We start from the raw sequence: 25,782 nt of genomic DNA, 5'->3' as shown, positions 1-25,782 counted from the left end.
AAACTTCTTGAGCTGAGCTACTGAAATTACACAGGAGTTCCGTGAATTGGGACATTTTTTTTAACCTTTAATGGTTTCAGAAACCTGTTATAGGTTATATCCAACCAATAATACTTTATTTGTTTAATATTAATGTTTTTTTATGGAATTTGTTAAAAATTGTAATAAAAAAGAAATAACGAATTAAAAAATATATATTTTTCTAATAACAATACATTGAACAAATTTCTAAGAAAATCATAAAATTACAAATGTTTGCATCAGTATTTCTCTCATTGAAGTTCGAGATTCAGTTGTTGTAATAAATAATATCGGATTTAAAAAGCTATGCGCAAATCAATAGTAATAACTGCATAAAAAATTGAAGAAAAATTTCTTCAGAAAATAAAACCAAATTTTTTACATTATTATTCTTTATTTTTCAATATTCTCAAATGAGAAAAAAAACACAAGCTTTTTTTTACCACTACGATGAGCGAGAAAGGCATTTTCTGAATCTGGAGAAAAGATAAAATCTTTCAAAAATTTCTGCAGAAAAGAAAACCAAATTTTTTTATTCCCCAAAGGAAAAATTCATCTATAAGAACTTTGTAACGTTCTGCGACAATGTCGTCCTGTCGCTACGGGGGCAAGAATTATTATAAAACACAAAATGAGAAAGTAATTTTTCATGTTTTAACTCAAAAGCTGACATCAAATGAATAATCAAATGTACTGGAAGAATTTCTGTGAAAAAAAAAGCATTGTTTTTCGTTTAGACTGTTGACGAATTTTTATAAGTCATTGAAATAGATACCGTCTCGTAACTCAAAACAGAAAAAAAGGGGGGGAAATGTACAAACAAAAGAAAATATTGAATTTAATAATACTTAACAAATTTTCCAATTTCATAATGAATGTATTTTGTAACACATTATTCACAATATTTGTGTATTAATCATAACTCCTTAATTTTAAATATTTATTTTTATTATTATATGCTCAAAGATTATTTTTTTAGTAGTCAGCATTTAAAGATTTTGTTACTTAGTGATAATGAAGTATAAAAAAGTGTAATTTAAGTAATGTAATTTAAATGATATCTCAATTAATAAACTATTGCTATTAAACAATATGTAACTATGAAAGTGCCTTTATATGCTTTGTTTTATTTGACAGCAAAAGTTAAAAGTTGAAATTAGAAAACGATAATGAAACGATGACCACTAATGAGAAATGTTTTCGAACTTTAAAATGTTATTTTTTAAGACTGTAAGAAAATGTATGAACACTATATTTTTGAACAGAAATAATTTGTTAGCAGAGTAAAGTTTGATAGCTACTATCAGTCGAACATTCGGCTTATTTTTTACAGAAAATATAAACAACAAAGTTTTCATATCCTTTAGTTGTGATTTTCGAGAACTAATTGCGGCGTGACGTCATGAGGTGGGGAATCTTAGCTTCAGCTTTGACTAAAGAATGCACCTTATTTTCTCTTTAGCCCTGCTAAAATACTGTCTTGCAGTTTATTACAGTTCTTTTTTAAAACCATAATTGAGCTTATTTTATTCAATCTCATCTTATACGACAAAAACTACTCAACTTAACATAAACAGCAAAAACGCAATCGCTGCAAATTCAACTGCCTACATAAATCTTAATTTTAAAGACTTATTGATGAAACAATGAAAAAATTTTATTCACGTGAAATATTTCTGAATTAATTTATAATTTTTGTAGCATATTTACACATGTTTATGAACGTTTTTTATAAGTCGTGGTTCCGCCAAAAGAAATTAGAAACCACTACTGTATATTTCATCTTTTCTTTGTGGCATGTTTTAATAGTTTTTGTTACTTTTCAATTGGACAAGGTCCTTTTAAGTCGCCGTATTGTTGTATTATAATACAAAGTATTATTGTCCTTACGTCAAACGCTCGTAAGCTATTTGGTATAAGAAGTTCGATTCCCCCCTTGAAGGCGGCTTGTAATACAACTCTATAATTTATGCTGTTTGATTTATTTGGTTGTTAATGTCGAACTAGAGCTGCACTAATAACTTTTTATTATCGACGTTGAACAGCCGCCCCAATTTTAGGTTCACGACTGATAATGTTCACCTCCGCAGCCTTGTAAATTTGAACCAATTCAAAAGACCAGGAAACTCTTGGATCAGTACTCCAAGAGGTATGATTTGTTACGGGAACATGGAGGACTTTGGGACTCGACAGATTTAAATTGCACCTATCACCATTTACTACACCAGGGATGGGCAAACTTTTTTGGTCGAGAGCCAAAAATCGAGAAAAAATATTTTTTGTGGGACAAATAAAACTTTCAAAATTTTTTAAAAAAAAGCGATATACAAGTTTTAATTTAAATATTTAGTGAGATGAATGAAATTGCGATTTCGTTTTTAAAAGTTCCTTATATTAAGGTTCGAAGCGAGATGTGCCTATTTTACGGAACAAGGCTAAATGCTTTTCTGTTAGTCCACTTCTGAAATGATTCTTTCTAAGGTTCAAAGTTGAAAACTCTTGTTCACATATATAAGATTAAGCAAACATAGAGCTGATTTTCTGGGCATGAAATATTAAATTTTGGAAACTAGCTTTTGGTAATGATTTCTAAAACTTTGGCATATTTAGAAACAACTGCTTCAGATGATTGTTAGATTGTCCGCTCGTTGGATCTTAAAATGCGTAGTCTGCCAAATGTGAAGTACAATTTACCTGTATTAGATTCCTCGAGAAAGACAAACGCTAGTTAGAGCCAATCTAAGACTATTCTATGAAGAACTTCTGCTTTCAACATTTTACCAATTGAAGCTGTCTGTGCTAACTATTTCCATCAATTTATGTTTTGTAGAACAAAAATAGAGAAAGTAAAAAGGTAATCAGTACTTTGTTAAAAAAGGAAAAACAGAAATAATTTTAAATAGTTTACAAGAAAATGGATGTATATCGTTTATGCATATTGCCACTGATCGGCAAATTAAAATTATATCCGCGGGCCGGATAAAACCTTCCGGCGGGCCACAGTTGGCCCGCGGGCCGTAGTTTGCCCATCCCTGTACTACACGGAGAGTCTTCGGCTGGCGGGGCAACCACGCTATCCAGGCCCTACACTAATGACTTAATGATCTGGTGCAAATGCTTGAACACACTATACTATCACTATTTAGATGGGACAATAAATGGTGATAGAAATTATCCGGACACCTCACAATGCTCCCAGACCATGCGTGAATTTTTTCTGACTTTAAAATTGCTGCGATTTTCATAAACATTACATAAGATTCCGTTATATAACCGTTACATTAGACTCGATTTCGAACAATTAAATCAGACAGCTGTTCTGTACTATGCATCGAACCCCGCTCCTGGGCGTTGTGAATGAAGCCTCTACTCTCCACACCAACAGGGAAGTATCTATTCCTTAATTTGACCAAGAATTATAAGTCAATCGAATAATAAGTCAATCAAAGAATGAGGAAAATTATGTAAAAGATTATTAAAGTATGGGTGTACTGAGTCCTAAAATTTTGATATGTAAGAGTACTGTATACCATTTGATAGTACTAGTACTTTCATTCATGTCGCACAAGAGCTGCACGATGGACTGGGAAACATCCCTGAGGGTGATTCGGAGACAACATGCATACGTCACATCCCGTTTTACAGGACGAACATATTTACACAATATCCATAGATCGTAATTTTGACCTGAACTACAGCACGATCGAACTCTGTTCTAGTTATCACAGAGGTATTTATTTGTTATGGCGACTTGGAGGACTTTGTGACCCAAACAGATTTAGAGTGCACCAGTCACTATTTTGTACGCGGAGAGTCTTCAGCTGGTGGAGATCGGACTCACCACTTCTCGGACATGGGCCTAACGCCTAACCAACCAAGCTATCCTGGCCAAGTTGAAAATTATATCTTTTTTCAGGTCGGTTCCTGGTACCCGGTAAAAATTTTATTTCTGGTTAAAACACGGATTTATGTCCCAATAGGGTAAAATAATATAAATTTTTATAATTTTCTATAGAAAAAATATTTTGCAAGGTTTAGTTTGAAAAAGAAATTTACAACGCACCTACATAAATATGAACGTCTATTTAGTTTTATTTTTATTTTAAAACTAAATTTTAAAAAATGAATCTAAAAAAAATGTGATGAATGTTTGAATTTATAATGATTGACGTAAAACTTAGTTGAAGTTGAGACTTCTGCTAATTGGGAACTTTATACTTAATTCATTTTTCATTTTACTTAACTTTTCCATAGCATTCAATAACGTAGCGTCTGTTAAATGAAGGATATTTTTAAAAGAGTTCAATAAAAAGACAGTAATATTGAATGAGAAGTATTTTAAGTATCAGGATTTAATTTTTAATCACCCGATGACTACAAACGTAATTATCGAGTCATGAGATATACTTTAGTACAATCAGGGGCAGTTTCAGAAATTTTTCCTGAGGGGGGGGGGGGCATAGACTCAGATTCTCTCCCCCCCACAATTAATTTGCTTCATAAAAGGAAAAAAAAATTATATTTTTTTTTTGAAAAAAAAAGCTTGGTTTATTACTGCTAGTATTGTCATTTATTTTTTTCATAATGAACAATAGAACAATACATAAATAATTCAAGTACACAAAATCTTTAAATAATAAATGTAATGCGTTTTTTAGAAGCTTTGGCAAATCTGTCAATGATTTTTTTAACATCCAAATCAATTTCTCGATAAATGTTTAATGATGAGAGTTCATTTATAATTAATATTTATTGTAATTTTTAAAATATTTTATTTCTTTTGTAAACTATTAAAAAAAATTATTATTTTTATTTTTTTTTCTCCAATTTTTTTTGAGGGGGGTGGGTCATGACCACTATGACCCCCCCCCCACTGAGTACAATTTCTTAAATTTTTATGTACTTTGTGAGCATATCATATTACCGATGCTGAACAGAAGATTCATATATCGGTTTTGTTGTCCCTAATGTTACGATTCTACCTCAAAATCCAATTAATTTTGAAAATTCAAAAGATATTTTATGTGCTAGTTCATGCAAAACAATGCAGATTTTCTTTCTTGAAATGAAATTAATGTGTATTTGTGATACAGGGAGAAGAAAACTATGAAACATTCGCATGGTTAGACCGGTAATTGGAGAACCAGATTTGTTAGAAATTTAATTTATTGAGTTCATGGTTAAAGGAGATATGTTTTAATAAAGATACAGATTTAACATACTGATGACTAATTATAAAATACAACATGCTATTCAGAATACTTAGTGCAAAGTAGTTGTCCCCATTTTTGTTATTCAGTAACATTAAAATTTTTAATTACCGTAAGATAAGATGCACATAAGAGTCTCTAAAGTTATAATTACAATACAATATAAGGTTTAAATCATTAATTTAAAATGCATTTATACACTAATTCTTAAAAAAATTTAAATGTAAATCGAACATCCGCGTAGCATATAGCACTGAGAGAATTTCAAGACGAATGCAAACTAGGCTTAACAGAAAGAAATTATACATTATAAAATCAGTTAATACAGAACTCAGATATTTTAAAATTAAAGATAATTATCCTTATTATGCAATTGAAAACATACATACATATTTAGAATCGACTTTCTGCTTCAATTGCAGCGTTGTAAATTAAAAATTGATTTCTTGCCATCGTATTCCAAATAAAACAAACGACAAGCGATATTCTACTTGGTGTTTCTTGATATTAAAAGCTCGCCAAGCGCCGACCTTGGTGTTTTCGAAAGAGAAATTCGTTCTCGTACGAAGTGAAAGTTTGCTCTAAGATTTTTAGATTTAAATTACATATTTTATATCGTACTGCATGAACGCTTGATTTGATGTTATGTTAACCCGAAATAAAGTGTTCCTTTGCACATTTTTTTGGGTTGTGCAACATTTTATTTGGAGAGATATTACACCACAGTTTTCACGAAGTACTCTGTCAAAAAGTTGGTGAATAGTTGTCCCCATTTTTAGTGCTGAGGTATTCTAAAAATTGTAACATTTAGTCACATTTTGTATTCACTTTTTCATTGATATATTTTTATTTATTTATTTATTTAATATTTGTGTGTTTCTTTACAGACAATACATATCTTCTTTTCATGTGGAATTAGAATAAATTTATGATTTCATTGACAAAACATTTGGTTTAAAAACAAGAAATTTTTTAATAATATATTCGCTATAAATTCTTTCAAACCATTGTTATTTCGTCAAAGTTATGTAATTGTTTGCACGATAACTACAATTTTTTTACTTAAAAAAATATTTAATTTACCTCAGCACAAAAAATAGTGGCAACTGAAAATCACAATACTTTACAATGTATAAACACAAATAATAATAACATATTGTATTTATTCGTATGGTGAAAGCAAATTACTGGGAGACTAACACAAATATATCGGGTTTTTTTTTCAGTTAGCTTTAAATTTTATTCATAATAATTATATTAACTTCAAACAAGCATTTATAATTTTGTATTTATTTAATTATCATATTAATAAAGTTTTCAGCATTTGAATTTAAATATCCTTCTCATAAGCGGAAGCCTGTCTCAAGAAGCCTCTCTGATCGAGCTCTATCACTCACCAAATGATCGGTAGCAGGTTCGAATCCCCCTTCTTGCTGATCTTCCCTGAATTGTACTATCTGTTTTTCTACTTGGCAAAGGTTTATGAACCATATTTATGACCTTGAGCACACAATCTTGTATGTATGTGTACCAATAAATAAATAAAATAAATCTCTGTCCCAAAGGTTTCCACGTTATCATGGTTTACCTGATTTAAATTTCTGCTCAAGAGTAAAGTATGTCCTGCATAAAACAGTTACTTCAGCTAGATTATTAAGAAACTGATGGACTTTTCAAAACTACAGTTCCTTTTATCAATCGTTTTAAGGTAATTCGGAATATGGTTGTGTCAAATAAATACGAGCGTTACAAGGCACTGCATGTCCGGTAAAATTGGCTGTGTTCAGGTACACAGTCTTGACACTTGCTGGGTCTTCAGACTAAAAAGCAAGGTCCGGGTAAAAAAATTCCCTTTGCTAGGTTCGGGTAATAAATGGATACTCTGGCTGGTTACCGAGTAGGTACTTTATTTACGTCGCGCTACAGCTGCACAATGGGCTATTTGCGACGGTCTGGAAAACATCCCTGAGGATGTTCCGAAGTCATGCCATCGCACATATGTACCGAGTAATTAACATTATAAGATATATACGGAATTTTTCCTGAAATCTGATTGGAAAAAATTATTTCGTCAACGTAAGCAAGCCCTAAAATTAAAGGGGCAAAATCTATTTTTTAATTTTTGCATAGAAAATACTAAAGCATTTTTACCAATGCGTGAAAAGTAAATTGATTTTAAAAAATATAATGTATAATACAAATGAGAAATGAATTGTAAACATCATTTTCCCAAATATTAATATTTAATTTATGAATCATGCTAAATGGGATATTTTGCTACTAAATTGAAGAAGAAGAAAAAACAGATGATAGAATATTTTAATTGCACTCAGTGTTTGCACTTAATATCTCAGTGTTTCAAGAAAACTTATTACCTTAGTTACTTTTTATTCCGCTTCTATTTAAAAGCATTCTTCCGAAACAAAACGAAAATATTTTGAAGTTATACTTACTTCTTATGCGACTTCCAACAAGGTTGCGTTAAACGTTTAACGCTACATTTTTATTGGCCGGAAAATCACGTGGTAGGATCCAGTTTTCCCTCATTCATTTCCATATTGTTTTGGTTCTCCCTAGCATAAAAATAATAAAAGTCATAAAAGTATTCGCGATCGCAACGAACTATAGGGGGCGTTGTTGTATGAGACTAATACCTGCGATTTCTATATGAACAGTCATTCAGTTAATGTAGCGTCGTCGTTAGACTAGGCGTCTACTAGAGACGTCGTTAATGTAGCACGTAGCATTGCAACGTTCCTTCTTTATTGTGGCTAATTAAATTTAAAAAAGAAAAATGCTTGATATTCTTTCTTATGCAAACGAAAACAAAATGGTATCTCTTTTTATTAGAGAAGGAATATCCAAAACACATCGGAAAAATATTTGTACATTAACAGAAAAAAATATGTATATTCTTATAAGAGTTAAAACCTAATGCCCGAGAAATAGTTTTACCAAATTTAATGATATAACATGAAAGGCCCACTTAAACTTTACATTCTACAGTTTTAAGAATCATATTACTTCAAAAATTAAAATGAACAAAAAGTATACATAAGCCTCATAACTTAATGAAATTTAATTTTGTAAACAAAATTTTTTGACAACAATTTTTATCAAAAAATTTCAAGTTTCAATAAAAATCATTATTTAGAAACTAAGAAACGTAAAATAAAGAATGCTGACGAAACAAAAACAAAAAAACAATTCTTTTATGTCGCCATTTTTAGTGCTACAAAAATTCGTCTTTGGGATTTGCCAAAAACAAAGCAAGATGCAATTTTATTTTTTCAGGAGGAAAATATTTTACCGAAAAAACGAAAATGTACCAATTCCCACAACATAAGACTTTATCTTGGTAAACGTACGTTTTGGAAATGTTATTTCATTTGGAATCTTATTTATCAGAGTTCATATGGCGATATGATTGTTTTGAATCTATGCTAAACTCTATATCGGCTTATTTTCCACCGAAATCCGATTGATTATTTTGATTTTAAATAAAGTGTTTAATTTTATGAATTTTATGAAAAACAGATCTCGCAGCATACAACATGTATTTCTGTTATACATTAATATGACAGTTTTAAATATACAGAACAATTTTCAACTTGCTGTATATTTTATAAAACATTTCATTGTATAAAATTTGATTCTTGTATTTCCATCGTTTATGCAATTACGAATTCAACAGATTTTTTTAAAATTAGTAACAGATATAAATTACCGTTATGATAAAAATATAACTTATTGTCGTATATATGATGTGGTACCAGCAAAACGTTTCATCGATTGAAATGCGCTGAAGTTGACTATCTTTTATACAGTGAAATTTAAGATTTGAAAAAATTGAGTATTTAAGTTTTGTGATGTCGAACCCAGCTCGGAAGACTAGGAAACTCCCAGATCTAGCATTGGGGTAAACTAGACGAAAGTTTTGATGGAGAAAGTTAGCGTTTGCGTTATATGGAGAGGGAAACCACGAATATACCCCACGGAACCAAAGGAATTCTAACTATATATATAATATATATATATATATATATATATATATATATATATTGTTCGAAATTGGGTCGTTGAACAGCTTACCCAATTTCGGGTTTATGACAAAACTCCGATGTTCAACTCCATAGCCTTGTAGTTTTGAAACCAATCCAGCAGATAAGGGAACTCAGGTAGTAGGAGAAATTTGTATTGGTGGCGGACTTTTTGATGGATCTAATCCGCCTTTGCGTTGCATGGAGAGGAAGACCACGAGAACCCTCCACGGTTAGCTTGGCGGCAAGGGGACTCCAACCCATGATGTCATCCAAACCATGTCTACCACTGAAGGTATTTCCCGTCAGCACTGTGGTCGGTGCAAGCTTGATGCGAAATTCGTATCGACCAGCCATCGCTACTCAAAATGATAATATTTGATTAATTTATAATTATTTATTATGATCATATCTTAAACTAGCCAGAAAATCAGGTTGGTCAAGACTTGTGCAACCCAAAAAGCCGCTCTAGAGACAAAAAAAATGAGATTTTTGGTTTTTTTTATTAAAACTTTTTTTACTCCATCTACTGCATGGAATTAACAGTTGATATTGCAAAATAAAGAGTTAATACTTTTCAAAGAAGGAAAAAAATTGCAGTATTCTTAAAAAGAAACTATTATAAGTTTCTTTTCTCGGTATTTGCATTATATAAACAAAATAACGCTGAGTTCTCATCTTTCTTTAAGGCGTGAGGCAAGGGGAAAAGAAAAAAAAGCAGAACACTAAAAGGAAGAGCTTGAAGGAAATTAAATTTTTTTTTTTGCCGTAACAGGCGTGTGATATTAAATTATTCGAGGAATTTAATTCAAAAATATTATTGTAATACTTTTTAAAAACTTTTGATAACGAACTCATAAATTCAAACGCATTTTTTCCACATGAAGATAAAAGAAATTTTTAAACTATCAGACTTAGTTTAACATAGATAGCGAACCACTAAGACCCGTTTTAATTTTAACGACTTAAAAAGTGGCAAAATATAAATGCCTTATTTTAATTGCTAACACTTATTGCAAAGAAATTTTAAAAAAATTCTTACACTTAACCTATGAAACCAATTGAAGATAATTAATAAGAAAAAGATAGAATAAGAAGAATAAAAAAAAATACTTTTTAATGATTATTTGTCATTTTCTATTATTTACTACTTTCATTATTATTTATCTCATGTTTGTTTATTATACTTTAATAAATAATCGAAAGTATACTTTCGATTATTTATTGCAAAATATGAATTGCAAAATAAATTATTTTAAATTACAAAATGCGAAATTAGAGTGAAATCTGCAGAGTAGTTCACAAATCAAATTTTAAATTTATGGCTTTCTTAGCTTGGATAACTCAGAAACTGCTTAAACGATTTCGTTCAAAATTTATCATTTCAAGTTACATGCTTTAAAAGAATGCAAACATTTACACACCCTAAAATTAAAAACATTTTTGACAATTGCTAAACGAAATAATCATAAAAAAATAATATTAAAGAAATTATTTTTTCCTTGGAAAAACAAATTTGACAATTGTGTACAAAAATGTTTTGATTTGCTTGAAAAGTCCACGAAATGGCAAAATATACAGAAAGTAAAATCGTTTTTAAGGGACCCAAACGTAAGACTAAATTTTTGGGACCCTATTTTCGACAATTTCGGCCACTTAGGTGGTCAAAAAGAAGTTTCATTTGTTCGAGGAAAGCTTTTATTATTGTCTGATTTCGTAACTTAATAGTTAACACTAATTAATTAGCAAATTTAAGTTTACTCGTTTACACCATTAAGTTCGGTTTTTAATACGTGAAGATTTGATCATTCCAACAAAACTTACTCAAACTGATACTTTTTTGTTGCTGTACTTCATCATAGATGTTAGGTAGATACATGCTTTTGTTACTTTTACTTTCGACTAAGAATTAATACTTAAAGTATGTATAAATCAATCATTAATTTGTAATTTAAAGAGTCAAAATTTCAACAGCGTGTTTGTAAAGAGATGGCCCCAGAAGAGTAATAATCCATTGCTCTCAAAAGTGTCGATTAGTTTCTGATTTAGTGTACCCACCTTAATTTTCAGATTAACAATCAAATTATTATGATACAACTCTTAGGTAATCATAAAAAATAAACAATTTCAAAGAACGTATATTTCTTTCAAAATAACTTCGAGTAATCAGCGTTTTCCAAGTATTCATTCCAAATTCGAATTTTTGATAATTCGAAGATTTTTTACCTTCCCCTCTGATTTCGAAGTTCTAAGAGTGTATGTGGTGAAATCTTTAAATAAATGTAATTATATATTAATACTTTAAAAGTGAAGAATATCATTACTATCTGTGTTCTTTTTTAATTACTTTTAATTGATTCTCTTTTTAAGCAAGCATTTTAAGAAACTGTGATTTAAATATAATTATATTTAAATGTAATGTCAAAGAAAAGTATATGTTCCTTAGAGTTGTAAAATCGTTTTCAAACTATTTCATAGAAAAGGAAAGATTTTGTTTGAGAATGAAAACGATTTTCTTAACATCTTTCTATAAACTCCTGACTACAGCATTAAAATTTGAAGTAAAACATCTGCTAACAAAAGAGGTACATGTATTATCCTTTTATAAAGAAATGTAGACCCCGTTTTGAAATGGATCGAGCTTAAATAAAAATGTCGCCAAGGATGAGAATGTGGTTTCACAAAAAAAGAGAGAAAGAAGACTGATTAGTGAATAATTATTTCTTCTTTGTCAAGATAATATCTTACCATCCAATTCCCACGGAATTTCTGAAGTAAAACTTCTCAAAATGTGTTTTAGTTGTACCACAAATAATGCTTTGAATTAGATTTAAAATAATTTTCGCCACCATGTTGTATAAATTCTTTTTTGCCACACGCTTCTATCACCTCAAGCAATTTATCGTCGTTTTTTTTCTTTCTCTTTTTTTTTTTTAATGTGATACACTTACCTTTTTTTATTTAAAGTACTATACAAATCTAAAACTTTCACCTTTTTTGCCTACCTAAATAAAGTGGTTTTTAAAAACATTTATTTTATTATTATTTGTTAACAGGCACTGATTTCCCGGAGGGTATTCGTTCCCAGAACCCCAACTTGAGCTTGTAAGGACTCCCAAACTTTTCTTATTTTTTAATAGTATTTTCAGTAAAAAAAATTGTCAATTATACAGAACAGTGCTGACATAAAATATCCCCAGTGGTAGATGGATCATGGTTTAGAGTTCCCTTGCCGTCAGGCTAAGTGTAGAGGTTCTCGTGATCTTCCTCTCCAAGTAATGCAAATAAGGGTCATCAAAAAGTCCTCCACGAAGGCAAATTCCTCACTATACTTGATCCCGGAGTTCCCTTGTCTTCTGGGTTGGATTCAAAATGACAGAGTTGAACATTTGTATTCGTAGACACAAAAATTTGGGTCTGCTGTTCAACGACGGTTATATCATAAAAAATAAAGTGAAATGATTTTATCTTACAACCGTCATTGAACTGCTGACTAAATTTTGAATTCATTACTACCAATGTTCAACTCCGTAGACTTTGATTTTTGAACCCAATCCAGAAGACAAGGGAACTCCTGGATCAAGTATAGTGAGGAATTTGCCTTCGTGGAGGACTTTTTGATGGAACTAATCCGCATTTGCGTTACATGGAGAGAAAAACCACGAAACGGTTATTCTGGCGACAAAGAGATTCTTACCCATGATTAGTCATCTACCACCGAGGATTTCTCAAAGCAACGACTGCTCCAAATTCCGGATTTTGTGGCTGTTTGATAATGAATCTCTGATCCGCAACAACCTTTCTTCAGAAAGTTTTCTAAAGACAGATTTCGGTTTTGTTGTTGTTTAGCTTATTTTGATAAATGTTGTATAATTTCTTCCATTTTGAGTTCAAGATATTCAGTTCTTATATCATTTTGAATGTGATTTTGGTATCTCGCATCATAAAAATCATTTATTTCAAGGTTATCAAGGCAAAACAAATCCGAAAGAGACGTGTTTTTATTTTTTTTTTAATGAATTTTATCGAGATTTTTTTTTTACTTTTTTACATAGACTGTTTTTATGAAGGAAAAACAAAATGTAGGAATAGGTAATGTGAAATACACTCATTTTAGGGAGTCATTGTGACTTGTCGCAGGAAAAACTTCATTTCAGAGAGCTGCCTTTTTTTTGGAATTTTTTTTCTTAACTAATAACCCGATTTTCACACACATATAGGCTAAAATCAGTGTTTCCCAAACTTATGACTTTTGAGTGCCCTTTCTAAATTTTTCGTAACGCTGTGCACTCATTAAAAAATTTATGCATCTTTTACTCTAAAAAATTTGCGCAAAAATTAGAAATCGCAACTGGCTGTTGGCACCACTAATTATTAACTCAGCAAAATATAGCCAATAGAAAAATACGTAATAGAAAATTTTCATGGCTAGATTTATTTTTAAATTAATTTTTTTGAAATTTTCGTTTGTTGCAAGATATTTCGCATAATAACGCGTACCCCAGCTAAACTGTTCCCGTATCCCTGGAGGTACGCGTACCACACTTTGGGAAACACTGGGCTAAATGAACAATTTTCGAAACAGTACTTACTTTATTTTTGGACAGCATTTAAGGGTGATTATTACGGGACACTTTTTATACAAATTAGTGTGTACCACAGTGGACGGATAGTAAGACATAGTTTCACAATCAGCGGTAAATTTGTGGAAGGGGGAAAACTTTGATCAGTCTGCGAAGCGACCGAAGTTACGCGGTTCTCGTTTAACTGTTCGATCTTAAAGTACTCCACTTCACGGTCACGTTACCGGGCACCCTCTGCAGACCTCTTGGGATCATTCTCAGGAATATTTTACATATTGTCACTGATTGTGGGAACCGTAGTGACACAGGGAATAAAGTACTCCCAATGAAGTCACTTAAAACCAAGTAACATGGGTTCGAATCCCAATCATAGCTTTTTGATTCAAATCCATACCCGGTAAAAATATCCTCACTGGTAGACGGATGATGGGTTAGAGTCCCCTTGCCGTCGGAGGTTCCTCTCCATGTAACGCAAATGCTAGTTAGTTCCACCAAAATGTTTTCCACGAAGGCAAAATTTGTCCCAATACTTGATCCTGAAGTTCCCTTGTCTTCTGGATTGGGTTTAAAATGACAAGGCTACAGAGGTCGTAAACTCATGGTAGGTTCGGCTGTTCCACGACGGTCATGAAATAGCCTATTTTAAAGATATAGCGCGATGAAAATAAACTACTACATCTACATTAAGTAATCATTTATTGAATTATTTCTTGGAAGATAAAGCACTTTTTTGTATCCTCTGCAGATTGTCCAGAATCGCACGATGATTGGATGACACAAACTTGTGTTTCGGTGGTGATCGATCGGACAACATGAGAAAGAAACATAGAAGGTTGTTGTTGTAGTTCATTTACGTCGCACTAGAGCTGCACAATGGGCTATTGGCGACGGTCTGGGAAACATCCCTGAGGATGATCTGAAGACATGCCATCACAATTTTGATCCTCTGTAGAGGGGATGGCACCCCCGCTTCGGTAGCCCGACTACCAGCACACGAAGTCGAGCACTTTACGGTAGAACAGTTTAACGAGGACCCATACCGCACACCCTCGGTCCCTACGCAGACTCATCTAAGTGGACACCCACCCGCCGTCAGTGATGCTTAACTTCGGTGATCTGATGGGAACCGTGTCTTATCGATCAGTCCACTGCGGGACTGAAATATTTTGTAATTGTAAAATTATACTATATAATCTAAAAAATATTAATTGGGTACTTGCTCTTCAAGAATAAGGTCACGGATACCCACTCATATGACCTATGTCAGCGAAAGCAGACCGTAATGTCATGTTAAAGTTGAGCTAAGGATTGAGTTGAGGATTGGCTAATTCGAAATAGAATGGAAAGAGCAGTTGGTAACGTAAATAAATGCCACGTTTCAACAATCAATCAGGATCGAGATATCCGTCACTTACTTTTATCCCGTTAAGCGTTTTAGTAATAATTAATAATAATTTAAATTTATATCAAATATTTGAATTCGTCTAGTTTCATTCTAAATTAGAGTATGCATGAGCTGAAAATGAATACAACAAGTTGAACTTATTGAAATGATAGTGAAAATTATAAATGATTACTCGGAAAATATATTTCTTTATTGATATTATTCAACTTTTATCGATAGTTTGTGTTCGTAAAGTTTAACGATCTGTTTTTTTTTATTTTGTTTTTTTTTATCGTCGTGATAGTTGAAGTTCAAAATCGTCGCCCACTATAGAAATTTATGATAATTTTTTCCGCTCTAACTTTAGATAAATTAATGCTTATTAACTCCGAATTTTCCTTTTTCTTCATTAATACAAATTTATCATTGTTAAACCTGCTTTCTTTCGAATACTGTTTTCAATAAATACTGTAATTGAATACCGTTTTCTTTTATTTGAGTTAATAAGTTCCAGGCAATTTTTAATAAAGGGATACCTTTTTCATAATTCATTCAATGTTAGATAATGTTATTAGATTACCTATGTATACATATATTTTTAAATTTCGTTGTTTTTTTCCTCTTGTGTTTAACTAAATTTCTCAAAATTTACCAAAACCTATACCTATTATAAAACATGGAATTGTGTGGTTTAATGCCCGGTATATACTAACCGGCACTGCTGATACTGATGCTTATCTATCCTCAGCGATATTAAAATATCAAATATTATAATATCAGCGAATAAATTAATATTAAATAGGATATAAAAAGTATTTTGGACATTCACCAAAGTGACTATGTGATTTTTGACATTCACCGGTGAAAGTCGACATTCTTTCGACATTCACGGCACGCAACTCAGTAATTAGGTTAGAAGCTGTTCGTTTACTGATTTACTCAGGTTTGGTATCAAAACAGTGGAGCAAAATGGCGCACTCAGTTCCCCAAATATAGATCTATAATTTTGAAATTTGTCCATTTATATTGTAAAAACGTCTATCTTAGACCGTAATGAAACTGATTTTAAAGAAAATAAACCACATCTATTGAATTTTTATTTGTTAATAGCGCCATTAATAAAATCGTTTGGGTAACATTAAGACTTGACACGTGCAGTCAAGATTTTCATTTTTTAACAATTTTTTTCTCTGAAGTAAAAATATTTTTTTGAAGTTATACTTCTTATGCGACTTCCAACAAGGTTGCGTTAAACGTTTAACGCTACATTTTTATTGGCCGGGAAATCACGTGGTAGGATCCAGTTTTCCCTCGTTCATTTCCATATTGTTTTGGTTCTCACTAGCATAAAAATAATAAAAGTATTGTTTTTCTATAAATATTTTTTCAGTTTGTTTTGATACACATATAATTTAATAGGATAGTATTTTTTATTTTCAAATTTAGTGGATAACAATTGTAAAATATGAGTGAAAACAATCCCACGGACAATGCGACGAATTTAAGGTTATGTCAAGGCACGTCTCTTGTGAATTTCAATTGATTGTTAGGTTTTCTCTTTTGAAATTACATTATGACGCCTTCACATACATTATCAATGCAAATACATTTGCCATGGCGAGACGATGAGGCAACCACAAGCACTTCCACTGGTTCAAGAGGTCCACGAGGGAAAAATGCACAATATTACCGTGATTACAGAGCACGGAAACGAGCAGAGCAGGAAAAAGAGTCGTTGAATAGAACTAGTGATCCTTCTACGACTGCTGATTCTTCTACAATTAACGTCGCAGGTTACGAAGTTTAACTTCTTTCGCGTGGAGGGACTCCACGCACTATTTTTTTTTTTAATATCTAATCTGCAAGTACAAATTTTCTATTTTTTTTAAATATAGATTTTCAATTCAATTCCTTCCCCCCCCCCTAAGTTACGTGAATTAACCTTATGCGCGTCTATACATAATTGCTTGTATTTTCCCAAATTATTAAATTATAATTTTAAAATTAAATGACATGTATTGTAACAACCGAAATATGCAACACAGTTTTTCATTTCGAGGATGAAAAAATAATCTAATTTTAACGTATTTTAGCTGCTGGGCCACGGTAACTTACATTACATTCACATAAACTTTATTGCACTGAGAACTTAGAAGCAAACAAATAATACTAATTAATACACATAAAGCGATTTCTTAAAATTACAATCAAAACCAAAAGGAATCTAATTAAAGTAATTAATACTTTTCAATTTAAACGGTGTCAAAATCTAAAATTAGTGTGGTAACTTACGTTCCCGAAAAAGGAATGGCATATATTAGCAATATGCCTGTACAATATGCAAGGCGAAATTGTACAGGCTACTGGTGACGATCTGGGAAACATCCCTGAGGATGATTTTGATCCTTCCCCCCACCCCCACCCCAATATGGTAGACTTAGTGTGAAATCGAGAACTTTACGATAGAACAGTTAAAGGAGGGCAGATACAGTGCACCCCAGTCAAAGAATATATAGTTTGTCTATGGTAAGAACCGGGATTTGTTGATTTAAATCAGCTTGATTTAAATCACGATTTAAATCAAATGATTTTTTTTTAAAAAGTCATTGATTTAAATCAACTAATTGTTTTTAAATTTATAGATTGATTTTAAAAGTTAAAAAACAGTGTTTTAAATTATTGATACTTCTATTATTTCGTTTTCTTAGTTTTAAAATTTACTTTAAATAAATTGCTGCATTAATTAATTTTAGTTAACGAAATTACTTTCGTTCTTGGTGTTTGTTAAACATTTTTATAAATATTTTGATTCTTGAGATTGAAAGTACAGATTAAAGTAAACATTTAATGCTATCTTAATGTAGACTTGCATAGCTGTAGAAAGTAATTAATAAACATGATTTTTTTCAAAAAATAATGCAAATAATGTTAATTAAAATTCCACCTTTTAAATGAAAAAGCGTGGAATTAAAATCTGCATTATATTTTATTGGTAGAAAATGTATATTTCTGAAGCTTGAGGTTATATTAAAAAGAAATTACCCTAATATGCCAAAAATAGAAAAAGAAAGAAAAAAAAGGCTGATGAATTCAGATATTTTTCTCCTGATATAGTGTCATTCTTCTCTTCAAAGTCTATTTGAAGCAGTAGGGTTATGCTAGCAGTATGGTTATAATGTGTTTACAGTATCTTTGACATTATCTGATTTTCTATAAAGAAAATTTGTGAAAAAAAAATTCCAATGAGTACATAGAACTTTAAAAAAAAATTCTTTTAGCTTAACTTATCTATTTTGATATAGAATTAAAAATAATTATTTTAATATAAAAATATATAGATTAAATATTTATTTATTTTTTGATGAATGTCTACATTTATAAACACAATCTGTTACATTTATTTTGTCATTTCAAAAATCAAGAAAAAAAGAGAAGAAATCACAATTTTAAATTAAAATTATGGTTTACTAATTGAAACTTTGTTTTAATAGTCATAGTACAGGGGTCTATCCAAGCCAAATTTAGTACCGTTTAGCGGTACCTTCACAAATTCAACTTTAGGAAAAACGGTAGAATAATTTCACAAAATACTTTTTTCTTAAAATTTTATTTTTGTGTCTCGTAAGAAACCATAAAATATAAAAAAATATCTATTAAAGATTAATATTTATATCTTTAAAAAAATTGTTTTTATGTCCGTGTCACCCCCTAGATTGTTAGCACAGGAGTCGCTAAAATCGATAATGATGCAAATATGACATTCCTTTTGACCTACACTTAATGTGAACTATTTCAGTAACAGCAGGCATCCCTCTCCTCTGCTTTCTAATTATTATTATGTACTGCATTTGAGGGGGTCCATTTGACGGACACTTTAATGATTTTTAATATCTTTTTCGGTTCAATGGAGAACAATGATTATCAAGTCACTGGATGGAATCAAAATTTCTGACAACATATATCTATGCCAAAAAATATTTATTAAACATCTTTAAAAAAATTGTTTTCATGTCCATGTCACCCCATAGATTGTTGCTAACCATTTGTTAGCACAGGTGTCGCTAAAATCGAAAATATATCGTATATAACATAAGTCGGGTTAAGAATATTCTTTTTGGCTAAATTAAAGATCCTTAAAAAATTTATTATTTTGTCCATGTCACCACATCAAATTTATGATTTAAAAGTTTATTTTCATTTCTAAAATCTAGTAATTTACACGATTTTTGTTTCATTCGCTAAATAGCTAGATGATTTATAAATCATCTTAACTATTCTATTTCCTATAATGAAATATAAATATAGTTTCATATAATATAATAATTTTTCACTGGAGATAGCAGAATTGCTCATGTGCATAACTTGCGCTACTTAAAATGTTACGTACGGGGGAAGCTAACCTGAATATTCCAAATCTCCCTATTGAGTCATATTTTGAAAGTAGATCTCTAAATATAAATTTAGTCTCAAAATTTTGAAATTATTTTTTAGCAATTTTTTTGATTTATTTTATTTTTATAAAGAACTGTTAATGGGGCTTAGGGGACACGCGTCTTATCTGAAAAAGGTAAATTCGACGATGGAAAAAATTATTTCACTAGATTGCATTTGAAATATTTTGAAATATTTTACGTTTATTGTTTTCCTAATGCAATAATTTAGCTTTCGATATTTGTTTTTATCTATCACACAACTATAATTTAGTCATTATAACAGCTAACAAAATTTTAAAAAAATCATTTTTCATACAATTTTTCATTAATATTGTTAGCTAATAGACAAAATTTGTATTCACTTTCATGTATATTTTATATGATACTATTTTATTATTATTCATATAGCTTTAAAATCAATATACTTTACCTTATTGTAAAGCAGGGGTGTCAAACTAAAAAGCTAACTTGGGCCAAATAACTTTAGGTGAAAAATCAGTGTTCATTGAAACAAATATTTCTATTTTGAATAGTGTATTGTGATAAACATATATAAAGTAAAATTATTGTTTGATATTTGACATCTCTTCTCTGCTACTATCTTTCCTATTTCGGGAGAAATTTCGTCAAATTTGAGTCGCACTGAATCTCAATCACTTCCATTTGCATATTACTGGGTACTGAGACTATATTTATTGAGAAAATCGAAGAAAACAAACAAAATTTGTCTTCCAAGGAATTAAAATCTTTAAACCTTGTTTCAAATTCTGTTCTAAGATTTGAATTTTTTTCTGCGTATTTTTGATACGATGCAGTACCCCTGGAATGGCAGGTGCCGCAAGCCAATTAGAATTTTACATTTTCGCGAGTACAATTAAAATGTCGTATAGTTTATAAATAAAGTATATTATAATTTTACATGCTGGTTTCCTTTCTAATTAACAATTCTATTTTATTTTTACTTTGCGTCGGATATATTGACTGGGCTGCAAAAATGTTCATCTCGGGCAGCGAGTTTGACACCCCTGTTGTAAAGTAATCAACTGAGTTAGAAATGTTGGCGATAAATAGAACAATTATTTTTTATCTTAAATTCTATTCCTACTTCAGTTTCTCGACACATAAGTGAAAATATCAATCATATTTCACTGTCCCTTAAAAAACCCACTTATCTAGAATTGTATTGGAACATTTTTATAAAAACGAAAGTATTTATTAAAATTAAAGAAATGGAAATAGCTCGGGACCGAAATTTTCCATGATTCAACAGAAAATGCTTAGTGTATTTAGTATTGTTAGAAATAGATTGATTTTCCAATAATTAATATCTGCGGGAAGGGAGGCGAATGATTGTTAAAAAGAAATCGTCATTGAATTGGCACAAAAAAGAGTAAATTCTTTTCTTTTTTAGGAAGCGGGAGGGGGGAGAATGATGCATAAAATAAAGTATATGCTGAATTTTTATCAAAAAACTTGAAAAGGTAAAGTGAAATCTTTCAAGAGGGCATCCAAAGGATTATTAGAACATAAACTTGTTACCATTGTCGATTTAGTTCAATAATAGAAAACTAATAAAAGCCTCTTCCCTTTATTGAAACTAAAGTTACTTTTAAATGCGAGTTTCTTATTCTTCATTGAATGACACCAATGTTCAAACCAATTATTCTCTGGGTGCCATATTACATTTTCCTTCTCCTGCGTTGACATTTGTCGATCATTTTTTAATTTCCCGATACATAACAATATTAACAATTACAATTTTCTCAACATTAACAATTTTCTCATAATTTTGAGTATTAATATTTATTTGATTCATCAAAGATAGTTAAAAGATTTTTAAAAATTAATTTAAAAAGAGAGTTTCGAATAAAAATAAACTGAACATTTTGGAACGAAAAAAAAATGTTCCGCAATGGACTGATCATTAAGACACGGTTCCCAGCAGATCACCGAAGTCAAGCATCACTGGCTGCCGTCAGTGTGCGGGTGGGTGACCACTTGGATCAGTATGCGTAGGGACCGAGGGTGTGCGGTATGGGCTTTCGTTAAATTGATCTACCGAAAAGTGCTCGACTTCGCGTGTGGGCCGTTGGGCTACCGAAGCTGGGATGTCATTTCCTCTGCAGAGGATCAAAATTGTGATGTCATGTCTTCGGATCATCCTCAGGGATGTTTCCCAGACCGTCGCCAATAGCCCATTGTGCAGCTCTAGGGCGACGTAAATGAATTGCAACAACTGATGTATTTTTTCACGCTAAATTGAATGGTTCTAATTCCCTGACGGTGGATGGGACTAATAGTTTAGAAACTATAACAGTTTCTTTTACAAATTCGTAAGTGTACCTAATTATACATCTGTTACTGCTAACTAAATAAGTGAGGCATTGTTTTCTTTATGTTATTTTAGGCTAGATCGAATGAGACTATACACGAGTAAACATATCGACTATTTTCGTTACAGAAACCCTTCGCGACTTTTAGATCAAGGAAAGGATCTTGAAAAAAACATAAGACGCTGAGAAGAGATAAGTTAACTTCGAAAATTTGGTTCGTTTGGCTTTTTTTTTTCCTTTCCTTTTTTGGACGTATTATAGTTAGAAATGTTTATGCCTTTACAACAATTACAGAATTGCTTCATAGAATTACATTTGAAATAAATATTCCGTAATTGTTTCAGTTAAATAAAACTTACTTTAGCTTCTAAGAGATTCCATTCTGTACTTTTGTCAACATTAAGAAATAGTTTGTTATTTAAAGATTCAGGGTCCATTTCACCCTAAATGAAATGAAGAAAATAAAACTTATTAATAAGGATATAATTTCATTTACACTTCTGCTCAAAAAATAATTTGCGAAATAAATGTGTGAAATTTGCTGGAATCTAAGATATTAAAATTATTTCATGCAAATGCCGAGTAAAACAACACCGAACGTTTGATTATAAATATGTCTCCCATAGTTAAGTTGCCTCGCATAATTGATTTTCCTCACACAATAATTAATCAGTTAACCTCCCTCAAATCACTCAATTTCCTCTTACTAATTAATTTACCTCAAATAACATGCAGCACAAAACACAAAATTTTACCAGCTATTTTCTTCGTGGATCAAAATGACTTAAGGTTGTCTTATTGTTTGCTCAGCTATCATTTTACAAATTGTAACTATTACAAAACGGAAACACAATTGCCTTAATCTTGCCATCCAAAAGCTATGATTTGTTATTAAGGATAATAAATAAATAACTGTATTTTTTTTTATAGCCAAAACTCTTTTTTTAAAAAATGACCCCGGTGGCCAAAGTGATAAAATAACCGCACTGATTGAGAATTTTTTTCTTCTTAATTTGATTTCTACTTTTAAATGCTCTTAGAACTGTTAAGCTTCAAATATTTCTGGCGTGAACTTTAATGTACGGAAACTTTTATGCTTTTAGTTTTTCACAATTGGTTAGGATCAAAAATATTTGCAATAAAGTTTTCGGGAAGCTGTGAATAATTTTTTGAATATTTTGAGTAATAAGAATTTTCCTTTTCATTTTTGTAATGTCAATTTTTTAATTAAGAAAATGATTGAAGAATTCTAGGTTTTTATATATTTTTTTCTTTTAACAGGGCGCAATTCAAGTCTTAACTGAGCAGCCCCAGTTAAGCATTCTATTAATTTGTTACGTATCTTTTTTTTTTACTTCTTTTATTTCTATCTGCGAAGTGTAGTAGAGGGAGTTGTTTTCCTTAGTTTTTAGTGCTTCCTTTTCATTCGGCTTGCTTGTGAAATCGATGTTTGACCTGGTTAAGTGAGTTTTTATTTTCTGATGATTTTGTTTGAGTTTCTTTTCTAAATTGGTTATTTATATTTTATGTTTTTTTCCCGGACTTCTATATAAAACCATCGGGGTACTGAGGGAGTTAATTTAGGCATTTGCTTAGAAATGGATTTGTTTTATGGCTACCGGGGCCGGTACCCCCTGAAGATGTCGGCGTCGGTGGTCATATTTTTTTTTTTATTTCCTTCGTTTCCTTTATTTTTATGCATGTATCTGGTGTAAAAAATGTAGTCCTATATGTTTCTTTTTTTAATAAAAAAGGAAACCTTCGAAATGTTCTTTAAAAAATTGCCACTTTGTCTTTTTTATGGCGAAACACAGTTTAAGTTCTCAGTAAATTTTAAATTTTCCTTTCCAATGTTGATTCAAAAATTGCGAGATTTCAAAAATTGCATTCTTTGTGAAGTTTTGTGAACAATTGCGGCTCTTATTGGCATCTTTTTATGCACTTTGTCTAAATTGATGAAGTATTTACAAAATTATTTTAATGTTTACATCCATGAGTACTTCATTTATCAGTTTAATTGGTTAAATTAAACCAATTTTGTAAAGTACTTGCAGTTGTTGTAATTCATTTACGTCGCACTAGAGCTGCACAATGGGCTATCGGCGACGGTCTGGGAAACATCCCTGAGGATGATCCGAAGACATGCCATCACAATTTTGATCCTCTGCAGAGGGGATGGCAACCCCGCTTAGGTAGCCCGACGACCTGCACGCGAAGTCGAGCATTTCACGGTAGAACAGTTTAACGAGGACCCATACCGCACACTCTCGGTCCCTACGCAGACTAATCCAAGTGGTCACCCACTCGCACACTGACCGCAACCAGTGATGCTTGACTTCTGTGATCTGCTGGGAACCGTGTCTTAATGATCAGTCCATTGCGGGACAAAAAAAACACTTCAAGACATCCTTGCCGGAATTCGAACCCGGGACCTTTGGATTAGAACACGCTATCCACTGCGCTACAAGGACCTGTAAAGTACTATCTGAGTGATTTTACAAATACGGAAATATTTAAACTATGTTATTTTCTAAAAATAAATTGTGAAAAATTTGAAAAAAAGAATCACTGAAAAACTTATATAACGTTAGCAGAGCTTACAAGTACTTATTTTATTTTATTTTATTTTAGTATATTCTTTAAGTTGCAGTTTATCGCGTGAATATTGTATTAATTTGTTTTATGTAATTCGTTGTGTCTCATTCTTTTCGTTATAATTCTCCACTAGGTAGTATTTCGTGAAAAACTAAATCAAATTTCCACCAATAAGCAGAGCTTTCTAATTACGAGGTAGATAAAAAAAATAATGAATTTTATTTACACAAATATTTTTTGTAAATTCATACAAACATGTGAAAATATAACCAAAATATCACTTGTATTAATTTTATATCTTCATAATTAAACTTTTGAATGTGACGCGACCAGTCAATCGGAGTCAAAGATTTTGAAAAAAAAAGAAAAAGCAAAGTGTGGCTCTAATAAAAAAATCCAAGTTTTTTTTTGACAAAAAGTACTTTAAATCTCCTTTTTCTTTCCTGATTTGAGCTCAGATGCTTAGACAATTTTGGTATTTGGAAAAATTGTATTCTTTTACATAGATCAATTATAAACAAAAATGGAATCAGCGTAATAAGTATTTCTAATCACATGTTTTAATTATGTTTCATTATTAAGAAGGACATAAATAATAATAGAATACTCACTTCATATTTAAACACTTTGCCAATTTGAGGAAGAGTTTTACAATAAATGACATCGTCTTTGCTTTCAACTGTCCAACCTGGACTATTAATTATTCTTTCGGATTCTGTTATAGCTTTCATAAATGCTTTTCTTCTTCTTTAAGAAAATATATTAAATCAATAATAAAACTGCATTTTTTATTGAAATTTTTATGCACTTAATAATAAACATATTTTCCCGTTTATGATAAAAAATTCCAGAAAATCCCTTCCATAAAAGGGAAATAAATTTTTTCTTAAAAGGGAATCCCCTTTTATGATTATGGTTTAGGGTATAGAAAATGAAGACATTGAAATATATTTTCATTTTATAAATATAAATTTTTTTGATTTGATGTAGATTCCACAAACGTCATCACCAATGGTTTCCAAAAGTATTCAATGTATGACTCCTTATATATATCTATACAAGGGTGCACTTGCCCCCACAGGCTTTTATTTTTTTAAACAATTAAAGAAAAACAATTTTGTTATTCAAAAACAAATATATTTGTTTTTGAATTTGTTTAATTATAATTAAGTAATTATTGATA

General features: G+C 31.0%; 2 long non-coding RNA genes across 9 annotated transcripts in view; both read right to left on the bottom strand.

Annotated features, from left to right (window-relative positions):
* Positions 1–14,021, bottom strand: part of LOC147801960 (uncharacterized) — a 44,949-nt gene extending 30,928 nt beyond the window's left edge. The window contains exons 1-2 of one of the 4 annotated variants that reach the window (XR_015430175.1): positions 13,864–14,021; positions 7,685–7,804 (exon numbers count right to left, since the gene is read on the bottom strand). This is a non-coding gene — a long non-coding RNA (uncharacterized LOC147801960). Of the gene's footprint in view, positions 1–2,715; positions 2,735–5,620; positions 6,010–7,684; positions 7,805–13,863 lie in introns of those variants that run through there. The other 3 variants (XR_015430177.1, XR_015430174.1, XR_015430179.1) reach the window with 3 other exon arrangements.
* The window catches only part of LOC147801958 (uncharacterized), a 361,588-nt gene that overhangs the window by 134,451 nt on the left and 201,355 nt on the right, over positions 1–25,782 (bottom strand). The window lies entirely within an intron of this gene.

This window comes from Parasteatoda tepidariorum, chromosome 11 (assembly GCF_982258835.1).
Source record: "Parasteatoda tepidariorum strain Cologne lab strain chromosome 11, Ptep-v5.0, whole genome shotgun sequence".
Lineage (NCBI taxonomy): Eukaryota > Metazoa > Arthropoda > Arachnida > Araneae > Theridiidae > Parasteatoda > Parasteatoda tepidariorum.
This window is presented reverse-complemented; position numbering and strand designations above follow the sequence as displayed.